Consider the following 22,743-nt stretch of genomic DNA (forward strand, 5'->3'; position numbering starts at 1 on the left):
TGCAGATGAAAAGAAAAACTCAAAATTACTTGGGTACCAAGACCCTTCTGAATAGCTTTCCAAAATTGTGAAGTGACATGAGTACCCCTATCTAAAATGATACACATGGGAACTCCATATAGTCTGACTAGCTCTTGGATATACAATCTAGCATAATCCTTAGCAGTATATGAAGTATGAACAGGCAAGAAATGAGCAGACTTAGTCAACCTATCAACCACAACCCAAATAAAATCATGACGGCGTCGGGAAGGAGTTAAACCGATCACGAAGTCCATATTTATCTCTTCCCACTTCCAGGTGGGAATACTAAACTCTTGCATCATACCACCAGGTCTTTGGTGTTTAACCTTAACCGGTTGGCATGTTGCATACTTAGCTACAAACGCTGCTATATCTTTCTTCATGCTACTTCACCAATTGATTCCCGCAAGTCTTGGTACATCTTGATGGCACCAGGATGAATAGAATATCGGGCCTCGTGTGCTTCAGCCATAATCCTTTATCTCAGATCATCAACATTCGAGACACACAATATACCTTGAAACCTCAACACACCATCTCCCTCTTTGGAGAAAACCTCTACTTTTTGGTCCTTGACTGACTCCTTCAGTCTGACCAAACTAGCATCTAAGTATTGCTTTTCCTTCACTTCTGAAACCAAGGAGGATTCGGAACTACTCTAAACCACTATACTACCTTCAGCAGAGTCAAACAACCTAACCCCCAACCTAGCCAAATGATGTACATCACGAGCCAACTCTTTCTTACCTTCTACCACATGCGAAACACTACCCATGGACACTCTACTTAGGGCATCTGCCACAACATTGTCCTTGCCTGGATGGTACAACACACTCATATCATCATTCTTTAACAATTCTTACCATCACCTCTGCCTAAGATTCAATTCTCTCTGGGTAAACACATACTGCAGACTCTTATGATCAGTGAAAACATCAACATAGACACCACACAAATAGTGTCTCTAGATTTTCAAAGCAAACACAACAACAGCCAACTCAAGGTCATAGGTGGGGTAATTTTTCTCATGGGGTTTCAACTGTCTAAAAGCATAAGCTATCACCTTACCCTTCTGCATCAATACGCAACCTAACCCAACTCTCGAAGCATCACAGTACACCACAAATCCATCAACACCATCAAGGAAAGTCAAAACAGGGACTGAAGTGAGTCCAGTCTTCAACTCCTGTAAACTCTTCTCACAAGATTCAGACCGCAATAACTTCACTTTATTTTAGGTCAACCGAGTCATAAGAGATGATATAGAGGAGAAACCCTCAACAAAATGGCAGTAATAGCTAGCTAAACTAAAGAAACTTTGGATATCAGTCAGAGAAATAGGTCTAGTCAAATTTCTAAGAGCTTCAGTCTTTTGGGGATCAACTCTAATACCCTCGAAAGAAATGATATGACCCAGAAAAGTAATTGACCTTAGCCAAAACTCACACTTACTGAACTTGGCAAACAACTTGTGATCTCTAAGGGTTTGCAAAATAGTTTGGAGATGATCAGAATGTTCATCCTCACAACGGGAGTACACCAGTATATCATCGATTAGCACTATGACAAACATATCTATATATGATCTGAACACTTAATTCATGAGGTCCATGAAAGCTGCTGGGGCATTAGATAACCCAAAAGACATAACAAGAAACTCAAAATGGCCATAACGAGTTTGGAAAGTGGTTGTTGGGATGTCACACTCCCTAACTTTGAGTTGATGATAGCCGAAACGAAGGTCTATCTTTGAGAAATAACTTGCACCTTGCAATTGGTAAAACAAATCATCTATTCTCGGAAGGGGGTACTTATTTTTTATGGTGACTTTATTCACTTGGCAGTAATCAATGCACATATGCAAAGAGCCATCTTTGTTTCTCACAAACAACATAGGAGCACCCCAAGGAGAAATACTGGGCCTTATGAAACCCTTATCTAGTAGATCTTTGAGTTTCTCTTTCAACTCCTTAAGTTCTGAAGGGGCCATACGATAAGGAGGAATAGAAATTTGCTGAGTATCGGGTAGAACATCAATCCTGAACTCTATCTCTCTATCAGGAGGTATCCCTGGGAGATCATCCAGAAAGACATCAGAAACCTCATTAACGACGTTAACAAACTAGAGAGTTAGATTCTCAGACTTAGTGTCTTTGACTCTAACAAAATTGTAAATACACCCCTTGGAAATAAACTTTCTAGCTTTGAGGTAAGAGATAAAATGACTCTTGGGTGACACACAATTCCCAAACCACTAAAAAATAGATACACCAGGAAACTAAAACTTGACCACTCGGGTTCGACGATCAATAGAGGCATAAGAAGAATACAACCAGTCCATACCCGGAATCATATCAAAATCTACCATGTCTAAATCAATCAGATCAGTCAACAGGACTCTATGAAGAATGGTATCAAGACACTTTTTATACACTTTCTGGGCAACAATCGAATCACCCACTAGGGTAGAAACTAGGATAGGCTTAGGAATAATCTCTGGACTCATTTCAAAATTCACAGCAATCAAAAGTGTAAGATATAAGAAACTGAATCCAAGATCAAACAAAGCATACACATCAAACTAAAATATATGAAGCATACCAGTAACAACATCGGGAGAGTCCTTTTGTTCCTGGTGGGATGGTAAAGCATAGAATCTATTCTGGCGCTGCCCGCCAGCATTTCCAGAAGAGGCGCCCTGAGTTGGGGCTGGGTGAGTCGCTGGAGCTGGAGTACTATCAGTCTGAGTTTGGGTCTGAGGGTGATAGTCATGATGCCTTTATCCATTCTGTGGACAATCTCTAACTCTGTGACCCATGTAACCACATCGGAAATAACCCCTCTTTTCAACCCAACACTCACTCGAATGAGCCCTACCACACTATGTTCCTCAGATACATGCATCACCTGAGTAATCTTTCGTACCTCCTCTAAAAACAACAGTGGATCCTCATCATACTTGGACCCATAAAATTCTGACGGATTTATCCATATGAAGTCAAGGATCCTGGCAGTAGCTGAATCACCTCCCTGCTGCTGTGGAGCTGGGGCCAGGTTGGCCTAAATATTTGCAGTAACAGCTTAGGCCAGCGCCTGAAAGGCTGCCCAAAATTCTGCATGAGACACATTTTCATTTAATAGGTCAGCATGTTGAGGTTACTGACCATCATAATTTCTTCTCGCTCAACGTGGAGGCATATTTCTGAAAGAGTAGAGCACGAATAAATAGCAGAGAGAGACACTTTAAGCAGATAGACTTCTCAAAGAAAGAATCACATTTTTTCCTAAAACATCTTGTAGCCTCTTTCTCATAGTTATGGCATGCTACACACCGATGATCAAAAATCTACTTAGGCTCTGATACCAAGTTTGTAACTCCCCAAAAAATGGGTCCCAGAGCGTCATACGGTGCTTGAGGCTATGAGTACCCCCAAGCTAACCCTTTGAGCCATTTTCATTTAGTTCAACACAAATCAATGGGGTTTCCATAAATAACCCTTAAATATCAATAGAGTAATCATCATCCTAGAATAAAAGAATTTTAGAAAGATAACAATATACAACTTATTAGTTAACTCCCAACATCTATACTAGACTGACAAGCCTCTAAGAAAATTAATAAAACCAGCGAGCCATTGTGACATGCCCCAACTGACTCATACTCAGTTATCAAATGTAAACAATTCCATGAAACCAACATCAGACATAACGTTCTCGGAACATGAGGACTTGCCACAATAGTGGATGTACAATAGCATGCCCGAAGAATCATTGTTAAACCTGAACCTACATTCTGAGAAAATGCAGCCCACATCCTCGTCGCTCGGGTGTCCATTTTCGATGATCCACATATCATTGGAAAGATTATTCGGTAATCTACACAATGGTGGGTCATAACATAAGACATTTCGAACGAAAACTTTATAATTCCTTCTAGAAGATAGAACCCAACACGTTTATGCATAAAATTTCAATGAAAAATTTCCTGGGGTATGACATTTATGATCTTGTAGTCTTTTCGTTAATTCAAGTTAAAGGTGAGTCACTTACCCTTAGTATGCATTATTGAAAGTTTATATGGATATTTGATTAATGGTTTACTTATGCATCCACTCTTAAATATTCAGTACAACCAGAAGTGTTGACCTGCATATCGGTTTGTGTGCTAGATTTTCTCATAATATAGGTACTAATTATAGCCCACATATCATAATCGATGAGTTCTTTTGATTCAAGGACTCGATTGAACAATTGTATTAGTATTATTCTTTTTATTCAGTCATATTTCTTAGGGATAGTTGGGGGTAATTTCCCGACTATTATAATCAGTATTTGTAGAGACTTCATAGAGGGTCATTAGAGTTGATCTATCTATTTTTCAATTTTTTTTAATAAACAAAGTATATTTTGAACAGTCTTGTATTGAATATATTTAGCAAAATATTTCTTCTAGTTATTTCTTTTAGATTTATGTAACATATTTTGTTGCTAACGAGTTATGAATGTATCATAGGTTACCTTACAATCACTTGTAGTTCTAAGCACCATGTGATGTCTAGTGGATAGTCTCATAGCATTATAGACTTTGTATCAGAGTACATGGTTAAAGTATCCTAAGGTGTCTATAAAGCTGTGTTGAGTAGAGTCTTGTGGAATGGTGCTGAGACATCTGTACTTCTCTTCGAGAGTCTACAAGGTATTTAGGAAATATTTCCCTTATTTTTTATCTCATACCATGCTTTAGAGATTTTCTCTAAGGAACTTGTACAAATTCTCATCACACTATATCCATGCAAACTCTACCTTAGTTTTGAGGTAACAAAAGTAGTCAAGATTATATTTCTACTGATAGAGTTTTCTCAAACAATCTCCATAGATAGGCATGGGATTGCATGTTGTCTCAAAAAGTATCCCACCAGTGACTTTATGTTCAAAAGTATGAAAGATTTCATTCATGATCATGAAAAATCATGCATTGAGTTGAAGTCATATGTGCCTATAAATCCCTTCTTAGAAACTTATAATAGGTTATGACCTAGAGTTAGAAGCACGAACCTAGAAATTTAGCAGTAGTAGAGTGGGGATAGTGTTATCTAAATTTAGTAGATTATGTACCCATCGGGCTAGTTGTATTAAAGGTAAGCTAGTAATCTTGAAACAGCGTATCCAAGAATTTAAATTTCCTAATTCAAAATTAAGTATGACGTTGTAGGTGTGATTTAGAGGTGTGCCCAAGGTGATATGGAATTTTATTATTACTAAGGTTTTAAAGAGTGTATACATAGATATTACCCTTGAGTTGCTAAGTGCAAATAAGGCTAGTAGTGTAATATATAATGTTCTTTACATCTAAGTTATGGGTTATAGATTGTTGATGTTGGGTATTTTGGTGTCATGGTAATTCTCATGGTTTAGGAAAAAATATAAGTTTAGAGATATTATATTATAGCCTATGAAGGAAGTTAGTGTGGTTCAGTAAAAGTTTGGGAATATCCATGCTATGTGTTATAATCTAAGTTTGATTCCTCGAGAATTGAGCTAATTGAAAGAAAAGAGTTGAAATTCTAGGACTCTTGAATATTTTAATCCAGTAAGTATTTAAGTTATCATATGATGACTATTAATTCTACAAAAGGTTAAGAGTTGAATCTTAGAAGGAAGTACTAGCAGTTGGTTTTACACTTTTAGGTGTAGTCTTTCAGGGTGAATTTATTATTATAGTGTATTGATATGTCTCAAACTCTAGATTAAAGTGGTTTCAGTTTAGTTTAGTGGTTATTAAAGTGGTCCACAGACGTAGAATAATGGCTTAATTCTAAGGGGGAGTTGATAGAACAAGGAACCAAGTCCGGCTCTCAGATTCTAATAGTGATGCCAGTGTATTATATAACTTCGGTAAGGGATGAAGATGCCCGACCCATTCTTATCTTATTGAAAATTACTGTGCTCCATTCATCACGACATCTACTCATGCTTTACATGTCAGCTCTATGATCATAGCTCAAATTCATGCACTTTCCATAAAAACATGTATGCTTCCAGTTCCTAGTATTAGGATTTCAAGTTAACCCACTAGCATGAGTCATATCCCATGAATTTATGAACTCCAAGCTCAAGTCATACATCTCATGACTCATGTACTCATGCTTTACAGTATGCTTAGTTTCCATAATGCATGGAGCACTCTTAAAGATTAGGGAAATTTAGATTATATCGTTATGTCCTATGTTATGTGTCAATGTTATGTATAGTTTCTTTGATGCTTCAGGTCCTCATGTTCTAATCATTCGGTGACCTCTCCTTAATATTAAGATATTGGTGATGAAAAAAATAATTTTTGAACAATTGATTAGATAGGAGAGAGTAAATATTTCTTGTTAGGGAAAGATTGTTGTATGCTAGTTTTATCTAAGGCTATCAGTGTTAAGAAAGTTCAGGTCCAAGCTTTTGGTATATGTCATGGTCAGTTGAAAAAGTTTCATGTGTGTCTTTTTAAGGATAAAGCATTGAAGTTGTTATTAAAAAAGTATTAGAGAATATGGGCAAGATGTTTTGGTGGATTATTTACCTAGAAGTTCATGTGTTTTTATAATAACAAACTTTAATGTCATGTTGGTATATAAGTGGATGAATGCATTGTGTGTCAGTGAACTACTAGTAAGTGGTTGAATTTAGTTGTTGAAGTGGTAAAAAGAATTATTCATGAGATTAAATCTGTGAAACACGCATCAGATATTGACTTTGTGGTTTATACTAGTACTATGGTGTTATTTGATATACCTTGTAATTTCATGTTAGGCTTAAACATGGTGAGAGTAGGTAGTGTAACTCAGAATTTGGCTGGAGTGGTTATATGTGCGCATGTGAGAATTATAAGTTGAATCAAACAAGAATAGTATTTAAGGGTAAAAGTACAGTTGAGGGAGTGTTTTAGAAGTATGGCTAAGCTTGAAAGTTAGTAGTTGCATTGCCTAAGGCTTAGTAATTCCATCCTAGTTTATGTTTCATAGGCTATGTTCCATGTTACAGATTTATAGTCATATTATGATTTCTTACTCAGATATCTCATTCAGATAATACCAAAGATTCTTTACTCCTTAAAGTTATTAGAACTTCTTTTAAAGAGTGTTGAAGAAATATTCCAGTTGAGTATGAACTTTTAGTATGAGTTAGTCTGTATAGCCAACAACTCAGATTAGTAATCAGACCAATAACTTTCTATGATTTTCCATCTATTCTTACTACCAAAATTTTCATAAATATGGCTATTCCATGAGGTGATTTATTCGCATACATGCACGTTGCAAATTCAGTTCAGTCCAAGCATGATGTTTCAAATTTTTCTATTTAACCATGGTTCAGTCCATATGTTCAGTGAATCATCTTAGTTTTCTAAGTATTCTAGCTTAGGCAGTGTAATACCCCTTGTACGATCTCAGTCTCATCGTCTCATGATTTGTGCTTACATAATGTACTTGGCAATTCCATGAAGCCCTTTTCTTTTAATTCCTATATATGTTTTGTTAAGGGCTAATTCCTAATGAAAAGTTATGTACTTTATTCCATCGATGGTAACTTTTGGAATTATATTTCATCAGTTATCCCTTCATAGTTCTATATGTAAGATCATATCATGAGCATTTCAAGTGAGTTCTAAAATCTCAACATAAATTAGCTCCTTACGATCAATGGAGCCAAGTCAGCTCAGAAATGAGTTTCAAATTAAAGCCATAATGTTTTAGGTCATCTATATCCTTCATTACCAGACATTTCATATGTATATCATTCCATATGTATAAGACATCAAGATGTTCCTATCCATCAACCGAGGGCGAATGATTCCAAGCGGGAGATAATGTAATACCCTGAATTTTTGGGCTAGACATTGAATCATCGTTCCTATATGTGTAAAATCTAATACCATTATTTGTATTTGAATACATATGTAAATACCATTATCCTAGTGTTAAGAGTCTTTATTTGGTGAAAAATGTTCCTTGGAATCACTTAGACCAAAGTTAAGCTAAGTGCTTTGATTCCACCAAATTTTAATATTTGATTCTACAAGGGTCAACTTTGAACGTGTATAAATATTGACATATATTGAATTTTGCAACTCAATACCCACTAAATTATAGATAATTGAATTATCTTTCCAACGATACCAATTTTGTCATAATCCGAAACCCGAGCCAAAAATTATGACAATTTTGGTGAGAAACATTAAGCCTCTATGATGGGCTGCATCGCGAGGGCTATTCCCGGGCAATGGGGTTGCATCGTAAGGGCTGTTCCCTGGGAATAGGGGCCGCGCCACGAGGGCTATGCCCTCACTATTCCAACTTCTTGAAGGGTCAAGGGGAAATTGGGTGTTTTTCCCTAAACCCAAGTCGTTCAAAACATGACTTAGGACATTCGTAGAATTATTATTTTCCCCTTTACCTCGTAATTACTCACTAGAAATCCTTCCCCTCCCTAAGAACAAAATTCAAGAACCCTTTCCCTAGGAATTCAAGAGTTCAAGCAATCTTCAAGAAACTAGCTATTGAGGAATGTGGGGTTTATGAAAAAGGACATTCTTCTATCCTTATGCCCAATACTTATTTCAAAGTCTAAGTTATATGATTTGAAATTAGGGTTCATACCCAAGTTATCTTGTTATTAAGTTTATGAAATCATTATGTGACTGAAGTACTAAAGTTCATACTTGTCCTCATCTATCTATGTCTTAAGTTAATGATTTTCCACTATGAATATAATACCATGAGTTTGATTTAAAACATTGATTAAAGATTTACACTTGATTTTTAGGAATGATATTGTATTAAAAGCAATAAGAAAAAAAGTATAAGATTTAAGGCTTCAGTTTAAGCACTAAGCTTACAAGAAAGGTTTGGTCTTCTGATTCAATGACAAGGATAAAAATCCGCAATGGTTTATCTCATTTATGATTTAAAGCAAAGAGAAGCATAATCGGTTTCTAGTATATTAACCCTTACGCTATTTTAAGGTGAATTTCCTAAAGTATGAGAATATAAGTAACATGAGAGTAGTATTTATCGTCGATAAGGGAATGCGGATGAGCGTAAACTTAATTTCTAAAAATTATGATCCAACGTTGGTTAAACTTTCCCAATATATATGAAGGTAAGTATTGTGATTACTTTAGTTAAGGTTCTATTTTGATGGCAAGGGCAGAACATTTCTCCCCAACATGACTAAGACATTGGACTCCATGGTAGCTCAAATGGTTTATGTTGGTTGGAAGAACCTCCCAAAAGAAACAATAAAAAAATAAAGCTTTTAGAAACTAAATGTTATGTCTCACAAAGTGTATTCTTATGCTTCATTACTCATGTTTATGATCTTGCTGTGTTTTGTTTTATTCAAGTTCAAGGTCGGTTATTTACACTTAGCATGCATCTTTGAAAGTTTATATGAATATTTAGTTATTGGTTTACTTATGCAGTCAACACTACATACTCAGTACACTCCAGAAGTACTAACTCATATATATGTCTGTGTGCTACATGGTCTCATAATATAGGTACAAATTGTAGTGCACACATCATATCTAGTCAGCAGGAGATAATTTTTTTTTATTTGAGGAATCCATTCAACTATAGTTATAGTAGCATTCTTTTTATTCAGTCGTATTGATTAGGGATTGATGGGGGTCATGTCCCAGCTACCAACAGTCAGTATTAGTAGAGGCTTCATAAAAGATCATTCAGAGTTGATGTATTTATTTTTAGTGTTGTTTTGTATAACTAAAGTGTGTTTTGAACAGCATTGTATAGAATATTTTTAGCATAGACATTTCTTTCACTTATTTCCTTTAGATTTATGTAACACATTTAGTTTCTCATAAGTTATGCAAGTATCATAGGTTATCATTTGATCACTTGTGGTTATAAGCACCATGTGACATCCATGGGGTACTCTTGAGGCATTACAACTCCCATGTGCCATTTTTCTTAACTTATAACCAATTGCCCAAAATGAGTTCGAGAGCCTCAGAACTCAACAAAGGGCTTACTTAGCCTAAAATCAATATTTTAGAGCTATTGGAATTGTCAGATTTGGCATACAAGGTTCTTTGATTAAAGTTTTCACTAATAGTAAATTATAACTATCAAAGGCTTCAAAGTAGGGAATTTTCTCAAAAAACTGAACGAACTGCCCAGTAAATAAACTATCACTTCCAGGAAGTCCTAAATGACTTGAGGAAACTATTGAAAAGCTCTAAAAAAAATGAGCAAAAATATAGAAATTAACCCGGAGGGTCATTACAATATCCAACTACTAAAAGTACTTTAGTCTGAGAAAGTAGAGGATTAGGATGTAATTGAACCCTCAAACAGGTGAGGATAATGGATTCGCATATTTCTCTAGATATCCTAAGTATCCTCCTCTACTATTTGGTACCTCCAATAAACCTTAATAATAGGAATCTCTATAGTGCACAATTTCCTGACATTAGTTGCCAAAATAAGCACTAATTCCTTCACAAAAGTCAGCTGCTCATCTAATAAACTTAGTCCCATCTAAGAATATGAGAAGGGTCACGAATATATTACTATAATATAAAACATAGAAAAGGATATGGACAACAATAAAATATGTAGGATAAGGCTAACCTATAATCCACCTCACCAATTGTGCGAAGAATCTCAAAGGGGCCAATATATCTGGGGATGAGCATGCCTTTCCTCCTGAATTTCATCACACCTTTCATGGGTGATACATGGAGGAATACCATATCAACTAACTCAATATATCAAAGAACAAAGTCTATGGTTGGTATATATCTTTTACCTATTCTGAGATGCCCTCAACCTGTCAAAAATTACCCCAACTTTATCTAAGGAATTTTGAAGCAAGTCACAACAATAGGGTCTCATCTTGAAAGTATCAAACCACCCAAATTTGAGGACGACATAGCCTTCCATAATAATCCTTAAAAGGCACCATCTTAATACTGGAATGATAGTTATTATTATATGCAAACTTTGATAAAGCTTAGTGTTGGTCCTACTATGTAACAATCTAATTTTTGATTATATATGTGAAATATTCATTTGTATATGATCTAACTATTTTACCCTTCCCATTGATTCTTTATGGAATTTCTATTGTATGGGGATGATTGACATTGCTCTCAATACATTTTGGAGTTATTTAGGTGATATTGTAATTTTTGGTGGCTTGACAAGCCTTATATTTGATTTCAATCAACATTTATTGATCTTTGCATTGGATGAAAAATGGACTGTGCAGCAGATCTAAAATGTTGATTTTAGGTTGGTAATAGAGTTGGTTTAGTTTTATGGCTTTTATATCTCATTTCAACCATCGGTTAGGGAAGTTGTACAATTGGATTTCGGGGGTTAACTTTCTAAAAATGTTAGTTTTTGAAAAATCTGATATTGCCACTAAGTTCGAAGCATTCAATTGGATAGGGTAGCATAGTTCATTTGTATTTTCAGGATTTTGAATGAATTCCAAGTAGTCCGTAGAGACTTGGAATTCTCTAAGTCTCCAGTTAGTATTGGTGCACCTACAAACATATTGGGTCAGTTGCTTATGCGAATCAACTGACTAGAAACAAGTGTCACATACGTTACATATTGGTTGTGATTGTAGGACTCACATATGCGACAACATAATTGTATATGTGATACTTTCCCTCAGGCCAAGTACAGAGAACATGACTTAGTGATCGCGTATGCGATACTTGGGTCCTTTATATACCCATGTTTTGCTATTTTTTTACTATTTTCGAGATTTAGAGCTTAGGGTTTCTTTATATTTAGCAATTTCATCAACTTTTAAGCTTGGGTAAGCTCTATAACACCTATTTCAACCATTCTCTCCAAATTTTATCATGTAATTTTACTTTAAATGAGAATTAAGAATGTATAAATTAGGGATTTTGTCTTGTAAGGCCTAAAAATTATAATTCTCTGATTTAAACATTAATTTCAATCTATTTTCACATGGGTGAGTTCCTAATATTATGACTATCAGTTTTCTTTTATTTCATCTACTAAATAACTATAATTTTTTATTATAAAGTAAATTTTGAGGATTTTTGTTGATAAAGCTTAAAAATGGTTTTTCATCAATTTGTACCTCATTTTTAACTCATCTTTGCTTGGGTATTTAGCTATAGACTCCTAAGATTATGGGGAGCATATTTCAAAAATAAAGTTAAAATTTTACCCTACTTTTTAGAAAGCACGTTTTGGGGGTCCATTTTAACCTTAACTCAAAATAGGGAGTATAGGTACCATTGACTTACTTTTGATGCATAGATTCTATATTTATATGTCTTAGTGGATGTTGAGTTTGTTCATGAGAAGTAAGGATTCATATTTAAGGCTTTTGGATTGATTTTTTGTGTTTGATGTAGGTTATGACATGACTTTCTTCAGACTGTATTGGGCAGTTAATGTTGATACAAAATCATGTTAAGGGTGTGGGAACAAATTATTAAAACACCTATATGTATCATGTTGTGCCCATGTCGGGGAATATATATTAGTGTTTTTTGGCTATTTAGGAATATTATTTTCTATTTGGGATCGTGTGGGGTACTACATGATATTATTAGCCTTGTGTATGTGGAATCAATTAGATCTTGTTTGATGAAAAAGCCTTATATGGTGTCAATGGTGACATTTTATGTATTTCATTCTATTGGCGTGTAGACTATTTTGGATTCATGAATGGTTGGATTAACTAGTGGATTTTGTCTCACTTGGTTGATATATTAGTTAGATATGGAATATCTCATTCTGGATAGCTGTGAGCATTGCATCATCATATCATATTCATTCATACAATATTGGTACAACCATTGAAATACTTGAAATACTAGAAGTAGCAGCTTTTTCTAAAAGAAAATAAGACCTCTTTTAAAACCTTCACTGATGGATATGCTAGAGAAGAGATAAAGATATTTGTTGTATATGAAGAAGAGATAAGAATAATTGTTTTATACAGGTTGACGTACTAACATGGGTCCTTCGTTGGAAAGCTTTACCTCTATAGTGTAGAAAGAGGTTGTGCAACAACCTCATGGATAACATCATCATTATCATCATCCCCATTGCATTTTATTTTAATTATTCCTTTATTTGTGTTTCTTTACCTCCATTGATGTATAATTATCTAGTGTATTTCTTTCTTTTTACTTGTATATATGATATATTTATATTTGTATTTCTTTTTTGCTGCTATAATGTATGTGAATATTATAGAATTGCTAGTAGAGACAATGTGGGCTACTATTTGGGACATTATTTGGTTGTAGGTGATGCAACCTTAGTGTGTATTTTGTATGGTTTACTGTGTACTTTGCTTAATCAACATATGATACCTACTGAATACAAGTGGACCGTAATCACCCCTTCATGTGCCCTATTGGTATAGATCCAAGTTTAAGTATGCCTCAAGGTGGTTAATTAGACCAATATTTAGAGCTTTTAGAGGTAGTGGTTGACTTTTGTGCACTCCAGGTTTACTACATTTTTCTTTATTTTGAGTAGTTATTATGTAAATTCAGAGATAATGTTGTTCCTATTTGGATATCTTATATATTTTGATCTCTTGTTGTCCAAGATATGTTCCTACACTGTGACACCAGTTTTAGGATTATGGTGTGATATGTTAGGCTATGTCCTTCTACATTTATTATAATGTGTGGTTCTAGTTTTTTCTAGAAGCCTTATTTTCAGTTATTGTTATTATTTTCCATTTTCATATTAATTTGTGTGACAAGCGTACTTGTCACGACTTGCCACAACAAGTGCTATCATGACACTTAGTTTTTGGGTCATGAAAAATTGGTATCAAAGCAGGTTCATTGATCTCAATTATTAAAGAATGAGATATCTAATAGAGTCTTGCGGATTGGTACATAGATGTCTATATCTATCTCTGAGAGGCTATAGGATTTACTTAGGAAATTTTCCTTATTTTCTTTAGTATCATGTTGTTTCCCATCATACCTCTTTCTCTAAGTTATATTGCACTCCTTAATATTGCATAGATATTGATGACTAGATCTCGTAAGGTTAGAGATGCTAAGCCTTCACTCTAGGAGAGAGCCAAGTTGTGAATGGGGTTGAGGTAGCGGGTGGGTATGAGGATATACCCCATATAGGAATAGTGCCAGAGGCCTCTACTATGAGCTTTGTGTTATGTGTGCTTGGGATCTGGGTCATATCTGGTTCTACTAGGTTATTATACCTAGTATTTGAGTGGTTGTCGGCTCGCTTATTGACCCATTTAGAGGGTATTCCATTTGCTGCTCCTAGTGTTCCTCTAGTTTTTAGTATTGTACCTCCATCTGTGCTAGAGTCCGCTTATGGTGTTCCTTCAGTTTTGAGTCTGGATCCTCTAGTAGTACTTATTTCTGCTTTTGGTACTCCACAAACTTTGTGTGTTGTCCCTCCTCCAGCATCTTTATTTGAATATGATATGCTAAGGTCGGGAGTTTAGCCTTAATTTATGTTTCCTCCTCTAGTGGGATCTCAGACTTCTAGGTTTACCATGTTTTATCTTTTTATGAGTATAGTTATGTCTTCTTAGGATCAGAAGAGGTTTAAAGGTTTACTCAGTTAGGTCCTTTTAGGTCCATTAATTCTACAGACAGAGATGTCTATGAGTTTTTGATTAACTGTTATGAAAAGTTGCATAACCTGGGCTTACTTGATTCACATGGTGTTGCATATACTACTTATTAGTTGAGAGATTGTCACACACTTTATTTTTTACCTTTGAAAATTTCTTGATTGTGAGCTCACTGCTCAGGTCACTACTTTTGTGACAAGTCATTAAGACTCCCCCGAGTTGTAGAGTGTTAATTGTAGCTTGACAAGTAGGTTATCTAAGATTTCATTAAGTTTCTATTTAGATCACGACTTGCACCAAATTAGTCATAAAAACTTATTATGATTCATACATCATGCATCGTATGATGGCCAGTGTAGGTTCCCAAAATTTTTATGGTGGTCATGACTATGACCACATGAGTCATATGGTCTGGTTAGGGGTTATAGGGTGTGAATCGTTGCCTACCAATGAGTATTCCCTAAGTCACTGACAAGACCATAATATGTCATGGTAAGTAATAAGGTAACCCTACAAGTCGTCAGGTCACCCATAACGTCTAGCGACAATTCGTTGTAATTATAGTAAGGGAACTTTGGACATTACCCTTTTTCACCAATAGAGACCCACAAACCAAAATAACCTAAGGGAACCTATAATTTCTTATTTCTTAAACAATCATTTTCCTCCCTTCTCTTAAATTCCTTATTTAAAGACAAAGCTAGGGTTTTAAGATTTTGGTCTTTTAGGGCTCAAGGGTGGTTTCTTTTCCAAATTTTGTGCTAATTAAGGCATGTATCTCTCCCCCTAAAATTGTATTTTAAATTATGGTATGAATTGATAGGGTATTCACATGATTTTTATGTAGGTTTTGAATGATAGGTTGAGGGTTATGGATTAAGATTTGGTAAATTCTTTTCCCATGTATTTGATGAAATTATTATTCTTTGAAATGATAATTTGTAAACCCATTGGGGAGCATGGGCATAGAGATGGAATAAGGATTTTGGATACCCCAAAATAATTAGATTTAGGTATTAAAATTGATGAGAACCTCAACCCACTTGCATAATTGATTTTTGAATATGGATATTCATTTGGATTCGTCTACTACTCTAAACTAATTCCTTGTATGAATGGATAAAATGGTTTTGGAAAGCTTTTGATGGGAATGGAATCGTTTTAACTTGAAAATTCAAAGTCCTTTTGGCCGAAGGGTTAGTTGTCTAGATGATTTGGTTCTGATTGGACCTTTAAATTTCTATTAGCTCTGTGGTTAGATTCTTGCATTGCTAAATTATATGGTTTCTGCTTTGAACATTGGACCCTTGTTGGCTAGATGGTTAGAGTCCCAAGTAAATTTTTTTTGATTTGCCATAATGACAGGTGCTTTCAAGCTATATTTGGTATAGTGACGCCACATGATATTGCCTAAATAAATGACCCCTTGATTTCATGAATGAGTTTTATGTCAAATATTTTAATTCGGCTACAAGGGGGTTTTGTAGTTTGCCGTGAAAGTGTAGTTCCCATTTTTACTAATACTGGAAACCATTTTGGTCAGTGTGGGGTTTAAATGACTAGGTGTTTAAGTCACCCTTGGTATATGGCCGAGAGGTTCGATTCCCCTATGCATGTATGTTTATAATTATTCTCCAGTTCATATGGATACACACTCTAGGGACTTACCAGAGGTGAGCTCTGGGGCCTATATAGCCCTAGTTTTTACCAATATGGTTAAGTTACACAAATTAGTATGATGTTTTACTTTCATGATATACTTTTTTTCCCATCCCAATATCTTATATATACGTATATGTGCATGAATATGAATATGTATATATCATTGAACTGGATTTTGTACTAGCATATATTTATCTTTATCTTGAGTTACATTCTAGCTTTCACCTTGGTAACCTTCTCTGGATATTGTATCCCTATGTGATGTATGGAACACAGATACTACTACTTTTCCTACGTAGTGATAAGATCTATGAGTTGTGAGTAATTAGTTTTAAAGTGGTGATCTTCTATTGTTCAGAAGGTTATCATTTTGAAGTCTTTTTTTTTCTTATGGGTTAAACTATTTCTATTGGATTTCTTATGCTATTGTTGGGGCTATGTCCCAACTTAGATTGGATATGTTCTTTTTTGAGTGTTTGTGGATTATTGATGATTGTGATACTGTTGAAATTCTTAAATTCCCTTCTAAGTGTCCTAACCTATTACATGTTTGGAATTCAAATTATCTTTTTGTGTGTTTGTAACACAGTTTGTCTTGTTATATATTCAGAATTCATCCACTGCCAGCTGTATTGTATTCCATTTGTCTATGCTTAAAGGGTGGGCTTTGGTCTGTGGTGAACTTGAGATACCTTTCATGTCCAAGCCCTAGTTTAGGTTTTGACAAGTTGGTATCGCATCCTAGATTTGTTGTCAATTGGGTGTCTACAAAGCCATGTAAAGTAGAGTCTCTTTTATGGTTGTGAAGCATGTCCCACTTATAAGAGAGAGGCGGTAGGTCATTTAGGAATATTTTCTTTTCTTGTGATCTATTTTTGGGCTATAGAGTCTAAGGTCTTGAAAACTCCTCTAATTTAACTTGTTCACATTTTTTATCATACCTTATCAAAGATCTGGTGCTTGTGGAATGTTTTTTGACTTACCTGGAGATGATATGGAATGGAATTGTCCTATTTATGAGTGCAGATCTGACCCAGGGTCCTATTCTTTATTGTACTACCATTCATGGTGTTCCACCGATCCCTACCAATCCTCATTGGGGTTCTCTGGAGATGATGATCATGCTCTACCACCCCAACGAGACATTTCTAATGCCAAGTTCTATTGGTCTATTCATCTACTGACTCAGTTAGTGACTTCTTAGTCTGGTCATCTTGATCGTGTTAGCTCTATAGCTCCATCTTCTAAGGTCACTAAGGTTGGCTAGTTCATATGGATAAATCCTTGATCTTTACTGGCTCTAATGTTGAGGAGTATCCTAAAGGGTATATTAATGTGATATAAAAGATATTCTGGGTGATACATGCTTCTGACTCTTAGGTTGTGGATTTCGCCATATATCAATTGAAAGATGTGACATATTAGTGGTATAGAGAATGGAAACAACTGAGAGAAGTTGATGCTAAGCTAGCTATGTGGGATAACTTCTCTAGTACTTTTCTTAAACACTTCTTTCCTTAGGAGTTGAGAGAGGTAAGGGTTGAGGAGTTTGTGAATCTGAAATAGGGCATGATGAGTTTGAAGGGGCATACTGAAATTTTATCAGTTATCTTGCTATGTTTCTAAGTTAGTGTCAAGCATAAGGGATGGGGTAAGGAAGTTTGCTTCAGTCTTGTCTCGAGACTTGGTTTTGGATTGTAAGGCTATAATGGTTAATAATGACATGGATATCTCTAGGATGGTGGTGTACATTCAACACAAGGAGGATGAGATGAAGAAGCAAGCTGAAATAGTGGAAGGCAGAGTAAGAAATTCAAGTATTTTGAGTAGAGTGCAGGCTAGCTGAATATTGGTAGAGATGGCAAGTAGTGGTCTAAAAACAAGTGAGGAAATTATAGTTCTTATTCTATATCTAGTAATCCATATCTAATATCATCTGGTGGTTGTTTCTTTTAGACTGACATTGGATTCAAGGCACAAGGTGCCCCATCTCAAGCTAGTAGAGCTCAATTAGATCAATCATATAATCCTTGCAGATTTTATTAGAAAGTGCATCGTGGAGTATGTGATGAGGGAAGGAATTACTGTTTTAGGTATTATCATCTTGGTCACATACAATAGCAGTGTCCTTTAGGTTGTGTTGCTATCAGAGCAAATAAGGTCTCGGTTGCTAATTCTTTAGTTTCTGCACCAAAGGGTGCTACCTTTGGCTCTGACACTAGTCAAAATCATATTTATACTTTTGCCACCCATTACGAATTCGAGGAATATCTTGATCTTTTTATTGGTATGTTATAACTCTACTCTTATAACGTGTATTGCTTAATTTATCTGGAGTCTACTCTTTCTTATGTAACCCCCTTATGTGGCTATTTATTTTGGCTTCAGTCCTAAGTGTATTTCTGACCTCTTTTCTATGTCTACCCTAGAGGATAACTCTATTATGTGTAGAAAAGTCTATAGGGGTTGTGTGGTATCTATTTGTGGTAGAGAGACATTGGTGGATCTGAGAGAGATGTATATGTGCAACTGTGATGTTATTTGGGGATGGATTAACTCCATTTGTGCTATGGATCTCTTGATAGTAGAACTAGAATAGTCAGTTTCTAATTCCAACATGAACTAGTGGATAAGTGGGAAGGTAGTTCCCTAGTAACTTAAGGAAGGTTTATTTAAATTCTTACAGCCCAAAATTGATTTCCAAGGAGTGTCTATATCATTTAGTTTGGGTTAAGGTTTCAAATTCTGAGGTCCCTTCTTTATAATTTGTCCCTGTAGTTAATGAGTTTCTCAAAGTGTTTCCTTATGATCTTCCTAGTATTCCTCTAGATAGGAAAATAGACTTTGGGATTGACCTTCTTCTGGATATCCTTCCTATCTCTAATGCTCCCGATATGATTGCTCTGACTGAGTTGAAAGAACTTAAGGAGAAGATAAAAGATCTTTTTGATAAGTGTTTTACTCACCATAGCAATTCCCTATGGGGTGCTCCTATTCTTGTCATGCGTAAGAAGGATGTTTTTCTTCGAACGTGTATAAACTATTGGTAGTTGAATAAAGTGGTGGTGAAGAATAAGTATCATCTTCCTAATGTTGATGACCTATTATACTAGCTTCAGGGTGCTAAGTACTTTTTTAAGATTGATCTTCGATTGGGGTATCATTAATTGAAGATTAGGAATGTGGATGTCCCTTAGACTTTTTTCATACCCAGTATGGCCACTATAAGTTGTTCGTCATGTCTTTTTTATTGAATAATTACTTAACGTTATTTATGGATCTTATGAACTCAGTATTCCATTATTTTCTGGACTTATTCATCATTATATTTATTGTTGATATTTTATTATACTCCAAGAGTAAGGAGGATTATGCAAATCACCTCTGTATAGTGTTGCAGACTCTTAAGGGTCAGCATTTATATGTTATGTTCTCAAAGTGTGAGTTTTATTTGAATTTTGATACATTTTAGGGTCATGGTTTTTCTAGTGAGGGGAATATGATGGATTCATAGAAAGTTAAGGTGGTTAAGAAGTGGCAAGAGGTTTATGGAGAGTTTCGCTTTGATTGCTGGCCCATTGAGTAAGTTGACTCAGAAAAAGGTGAAGTTTCTATTGTTTGATGATTGTCAGGGTAGTTTTGAGAAGTTTTACGGCAGGTTGACTTCAACTCCAGTTTTGTCCCTACTCAAGGGTATTGATGGTTTCATTGTTTATTGTGATGCGTCCCATGTAAGACTGGGTTGTGCTTTGATATAGAATAACGGGGTTTTTGTGTATGCTTCTAGGCAGCTTAAGGTGTTTGAGAAGAACTATTTGACTCACGATTTGAAATTGTTGGTTGTAGTTTTTCTTTGAAGATTTGGTGCCATTACGTTTATGGAGTTCATGCTGATACATATTCAGGCCATAGGAGCTTACAATATATGCTTACCCAAAAGGAGTTGAATATTAATAAAAGAAGATGGATTGAGTTACTTAAGGATTATTATATGGGTTTTTATTATCTCCTCGGTAAAGCTAATATGCTTGCTGATTCTCTTAGCAGGTTGTCTATAAGTAGCTTATCGTATATGGTGGAGGAAAATTGAGGGTTGGTTGAGGATATTCACTATTTTCCTAATCTTAGAGTGTGTTGTTTGGACTTTGAGAATAGAAGTGTGATCATTCGAGCGATGGTGAAGTCATATCTTCATTCAGAGGTGAATGAGAAATAGGTTTTGGATCCTATATTGATGTAGGTTAAGGATGATGTAGGTTTGCAGAAAGTCATGGCTTTTGAGATTGGGGGTGATGGTTTCTTGATGTACCAAGGTAGATTGTGTGTTCCCAATATTGATAGGCTATGAGAGAGAATCATAGCTGAGGCTCATAAGTCAAGGTACATGATTCAACCTAATTTCCCAAAGATCTGCAAGGATTTAAGGGAGATCTTTTAGAGGAATAACACTAAGAGGGATGTGGCCAAGTGTATTGTTTTCCTGAAAGTGTAGGTAGATCACTTCAGGCCTGATGGTTTATCTCAAGAGATTGAGTTTCCTGTGTGGAACAGGAAAGTGATTAATATGGATATTGTCACTTGTCTTCCCCTATCTCGAAGTCAATTTGATTCAATTTGGGTCATCTTTGATAGGATGACTAAGTCAGCTCACTTTTGCAAGTGAGGATTAATTATTCTATGAAGGGTTATGCTAAGCTTTTTATTTAGGAGATTGTCAAGTTACATGGTATGCCTATTTCTATTATATCTTATCAAGCTACATAGTTGGCGTCTCACTTTTGGCATTTTTTTAGAGAGGTTCGGGGACTAAGGTGAACCTTACCATCGTTTTCCACCCTCCTGGATAGACAAGAAGATATGACTATTAAAACTTTAGAAGATATACTAAGGGACTACGAGATTGACATTTATGGTAGTTGGGTTGATCATTTTTCTCTCATAGATTTTATGTATAATAATAACTATCACTCAAATATTCAGATAGCCCAATTTGAGGCTTTCTATGTTAGGAGGTGTAGGTCTCCTATTGGGTGGTTCAAAGTTAGTGAGGCTTGATTGTTTGGCCCTTTTTTTGTTCACCAAGCTATGGAGAAGATAAAGGTGTTTTGGGAAAGGCTTAAGACCACCCAAAGTTGCCAAAATTCCTATACGGATGTGAGGAAAGAGAGTTGGAATTTGATGTTGGTGACTGAAGGTTCTTGAAGGTTTGTCCAATTAAAAAGGTAATAAGGTTTGGCAAGAAGAGAAAGCTCTATTCCCGCTATCTTAGCTTGTACTTAATTATAAGGAGAGTGTGCAATATGGCTTATGAGTTTGAGTTTCCTTTGAATTTTTGTTTTATCCATCTGGTTTTTAATGTTAAAATGTTAAAGAAGTGCATGGGCGATCCTTCCTTCCTCAGATTCCTTGTCTTAAGAGGAAGTCCTGGTTATGATTTTGGATTGGAAAGTCTTTTACTTGAGGACTAAGGATGTGGCTTCAATGAAGGTGTTAAGGAGGAACCATAAGGTCGAAGAAGATACTTCGAAAGCTGAAGAGGACATAAAGTCCAAATATCCATTCTTACTTTCCTCTTTGGATAATCATGCTTATGGTGTATGTATAACCTTAATAAATTTATTTTCAGTGTTTGTTAAAGGAAATTATTGTTGTGTTCTATGTTAAATCATGATAATGGATTCCTTTATTTATCATTCAGGGACAAATGATCCTAAAAGTGGAGAATGCCACACTCCAGATTTTGGTTCATGGAAAATTCTTTGATTTTGAGCTTATTGACCAGGTCACGACTTTGGTGATGAGTCATGAAGACTCCTTAAGAGTTGTAGGGTGTTGATTGCAGCCTAAGCAGTTGGTTATCAAAGATATCCTTAAGTTTGTATTGGGATTATGACTTGCACCTAATGAGTCATAAAGATTTATTACGACTCCTAGACATTGAATCTTTTGGTGGCTACTATAGGTGCACAAAATTTTTGTGGTGGTCACATCTATCACCATCTAGTCAAATGATCAGTTCATAAGTTTTAGGGTGTGACTCATTACCTAACAAACGAGGATGCCCTATGTCACTGACTAAACTATGTGTTATGGTGGTGAGTCGTAGAGTTACCCTACGATTCTTAAGGTCACCCATAATTACTAGCAATATTTCTCTATAGTTTTAGTATGGGCACTTTGGATATTTCCCTCTTTCTCGAATAGAGGCTATGCCTTAAAATATCCCAAGGGACCCCATAACTTCTTATTTCTCAAACAATTGCTATCTTTTTTTCTCTCAAATTCCCCATCAAAGACAAAGATAGGGTTTTAAGAGTTTGGTCTTTTAGGGCTTAAGGGTGATTTCTTCTTTCAATTTCTTGGAAATGAAGGCATGTATCTCTCTCTTTTTTAAACTATGGCATGAGTTGATTTGGT

The sequence above is a fragment of the Capsicum annuum genome, chromosome 9 (genome assembly GCF_002878395.1).
Source record: "Capsicum annuum cultivar UCD-10X-F1 chromosome 9, UCD10Xv1.1, whole genome shotgun sequence".
NCBI lineage: Eukaryota > Viridiplantae > Streptophyta > Magnoliopsida > Solanales > Solanaceae > Capsicum > Capsicum annuum.